Source organism: Chelonia mydas, chromosome 6 (assembly GCF_015237465.2).
Source record: "Chelonia mydas isolate rCheMyd1 chromosome 6, rCheMyd1.pri.v2, whole genome shotgun sequence".
NCBI lineage: Eukaryota > Metazoa > Chordata > Testudines > Cheloniidae > Chelonia > Chelonia mydas.
Genome location: NC_051246.2, coordinates 13533992 through 13537831, shown reverse-complemented (window position 1 = coordinate 13537831; position 3840 = coordinate 13533992).

The following is a 3840-nucleotide window of genomic DNA, read 5'->3' as shown; positions in this document are numbered from 1 at the left end:
AAGACTCTGGTATTATTACCTGGCTACGTGTGTAAAAATATCAGAATGACAGCAAAGAAAGTAGAATTAAGTACTATTAAAGATATGGTATTAGGAAAAGAGCTAAAGGATTTTGTTTTAAAATATGGAGACAGTCCTTGGAAGTGTGGTGCTTTTATCGGACCTGATGCATATCAACTATGGAAGCAATGGGATCAGTGAGTTAAGCCTGAGAGAAAAAGAATCTTTTCAAGAGCTCCAGACAGGTTTGCAAATGGTAGCTGCAGTATTAAATAAAGAAGTAAGTAGTCTGAGGATAAGGATGCAGGAATTAGAGGAGAAAGAAATAGCGAGAGAAAAGAAGTATGGTTTAAAATTACAGAAGCTAGAGGAAGACAAGGTAGCAAGGGACAAGGAATTGGCTAGTCTAAGAGTGGAGGCTGATGTGCTGAGAGCTACTATGTTAACACAAAAAGAAAAGGAGGACTTGTGGCACCTTAGAGACTAACCAATTTATTTGAGCATAAGCTTTCGTGAGCTACAGCTCACTTCACCGATGACGTGAGCTGTAGCTCACGAAAGCTTATGCTCAAATAAATTGGTTAGTCTCTAAGGTGCCACAAGTACTCCTTTTCTTTTTGCGAATACAGACTAACACGGCTGTTACTCTGAAACCTGTCATTATGTTAACACAGACCATAGGCGCCGACTCCGTGTGTGCTCCGGGGCTGGATCACCCATAGGGGAAAATTAGTGGGCGTTCTGCACCCCTTGGCAGCCAGCAAGGTAGACAGAATGGGGGGAAGCGAGATAAAGAGGACAATAAAGGTAGAAATTTTAGTAGGAGACAGTGGAGAACCCCTGACTCATTGAGGAGTTTGGAAACTACTGTTGAAATATGAGAACAGGGACCAAATTGACAGGCCACCCACTGCAGAACTGCTTCAAAGGCTGGCATACCACGAAAAAGCTGCACCTACAGCTCCCCTGCCTTCCAAGAAAATAGCATAGGGAGGCTGGACACCCCTGTTTTCGCAGTATCAGCACAAGATCCTGCTGGCTTGGTGGCACATTTAGATCAGGATACCTGATCGATTTTTTACAAGTAGGTCTTTTTACAGATTCTGAGCGGGTACTAAGAGCTGTAGTAGACTGGATGTCCCAGTGGCAGAAAAGAGAAATGAGATCAGCAGGTAACAAGCCTGTTGCACATGCCAAGAAATTGTCTTACCTTTGGAATTTAGCACAGCAGAGAGAACAGCCGGTACAAATGGGAAAGGTAAGGGGTCATAAGAAAGAGACTGAGGAGGCTCAGTGGAATAACAGTGCAGATGAGGAGGCTAAGGAAGGCGCTAACGAGGGGACATTGTGGCAACCGTAATTCCAATTAGTTCCAGTAGCAGTAGTAGAAGGGGATAAAACAGAACAAATAGGTCTAATATCCCTACAGGAAAAAAAGATCCAGCAGTAAAAAGGCTTGTAGCTAAAGGGGAATATCAAGGGTGGAAATTTGGCTGCATAATACAGGATTCATTTTAGCTACCAAAATGGGGAAAATGTGCCAGTAAGGGTTGTCCCAACTGAAATAAGATCTGAAGTGATAACTCTAGTCCATAATAATGGACATCTAGACATGGAGAAAACACTCAGCAGGCTGCAAGCAGCAGCTGGTGGCCAAATATGAGAACTGATATGGAGCAGTATGTAAATAATTGCTTGCCTTGTGCTGCCAGGAATGCAGATATTGGACTGGTAGAAGGACCCCCCCGAGTCATCAAAGGATAGAGTGTCCCTGGGCCAGAATATAAATTGATTGTATTCATCCATTACCTTAAACCGAAAAAGGAAACCAATGTTGTCTGGTAATAATTCAGTGTGAGACAAAAGGAAAGAGTGAAGTGAAAAATGGTGTTTCTCTCCTGTCACTCGCCCCTGGGGGGTGTCACAGCCAGATGGAGCTTTGGGACGGGCACTGAAGATGAATCCTGCATCCAAAAAGGGGCCATAGGAATCAGAGAATTCCCAGAATTGGGAAAGCGTAAGAGGACCCTGCCCTGCTCCCTGCATCATGATGCCCACTACAGAGCCCCCCCTACCTGCTCCCTGCAGCACAGCACCCCCTACTGAGCCCCCACTCCACTCCTTGCATCACAATGCCCCCTACTGAGCACCCATCCCACTCTCTGCAGCGCCCCCTAGCACCACACTGGGTTACTGGGCTAAGCACCACTCCCATTGCCCTCCAGGCTGTGTATTGTGAGGGCCCCTGAAAGTAGGCCAGGCTCAAGGGTCGGGCAACCATGCTGGGGTGGCTGCATCCGCCGCCTTTCCCGATTCATTCCACTGCATGTGCTCCTGGACCCTGCCCGCGGGCCAAGTTAGGGTCAGCATGGCATGCGGGGTCCCATAGCAACAGTCACCCGCACAGCAGGGGGCCCACTGGGGAGCAACAGGTGGTGCCCTTCCCAAGCGCCACCTACAACACAAGCTTGGACTTGAAGACAAACAATAAGCCCCACCTTTCCAGCCGTTGAACATGTGGGTTATTGTTCATAGATGGGAATTCACTGGACTTTAACCTAACTTTGCGTGTTTGTACCACTGTGTTTTAGTTAATAAAACGTATGTGATTTGGGATTTCATTTCATGTCAATATTCCTTGACCCTGGGCACTTTACAAAGTTGCGAAGTTGATTACAATGACAAACCATGACAATGCTATGGAAAAACTGGTATTTTGTTCTGAGTTTTTCCTTCAATTTATTTGAAAGTTCCAGAAAAAACAACAACCTCACAAAACAAATGTTAAAAGTACAAATATTGGGAATGCAACATTTCCATCACAGCCAGTCATCTCAATACAGCCTCCACAGCTCAGAGCATGGTAGAGGTTAACCGATTTGTTATCCACAACACAAATACGGGACGTGTGACTCTAACTCACAGCCTCCTTCACATCCCAGTGAGTGTTCAAATCTCCAAGCAGCCTGACAAGATCTCCCCAGTGGAGCTGTGGCCAACTTACTTCAGCTGGGGATCTGGGCCATTGACTCTAATGAAGTTACGGACAATTGACACCAGCTGGGGATCTGGCCCCATTGACTTTGTTGGGGCTATACCTGATTTATGCCAGCTGGGAATCTAGTTTAGCAGACTATACTCCTTGTCTAGTTAGATCTGCAAGCTGAGATCTCAGAGACATAGGCTGTTACTAGTGACCCGAACTCAGTGACTGAATAGTTTAAATGTTGTGATTCCAGCCTTTCAACCTTCCCCTGGATGAAAAGTTTTTGCTCTCCCAATGCAGTTCTGCCTGGGGAAGCTCCCAGCCAGCGGATCTCTTTCTGCCTTTGTCTGTGAGATTAAAGACCCCTCAGAAATCGAGAGAAATGAACCTAATTGGGGAGGGAGTTCTAAGTGGATTGTGGGACAAGTCAGCACAAGAAGATCTGTTTGATGTTTCCAGTGCACGTCTGCCTGGGTGTAACCACAGGTTGTGTTGGCAGGGCAATGTATCGCCTTTATTGAAAAGAGGCGGTTGGAACTTTTGTGATGCCATATGTCTCCGTCAGAAAATGCCATTTCATTGAAACTGCCCTTTCATCGAGTGGAAATACATCGATTTCAATGAAATTTCATTTAGGAAAAAAACTGGAACAAAATGCTTTGACCTTTAGCGGAACATTTTGATTTCCCATTTCCAAATGATGTTTCTTTTCAATTTTTTAAATTGCGTATTACATATATTTTAAAAATTGTATGTTATGGTATATAATAAAGAATGAGAGAGTCTAACCCAGAACAAATTGTTTTGGTCAACACTAGATGTTCCCTCCCCGTCCCCCACAGATTTTGTTTTAG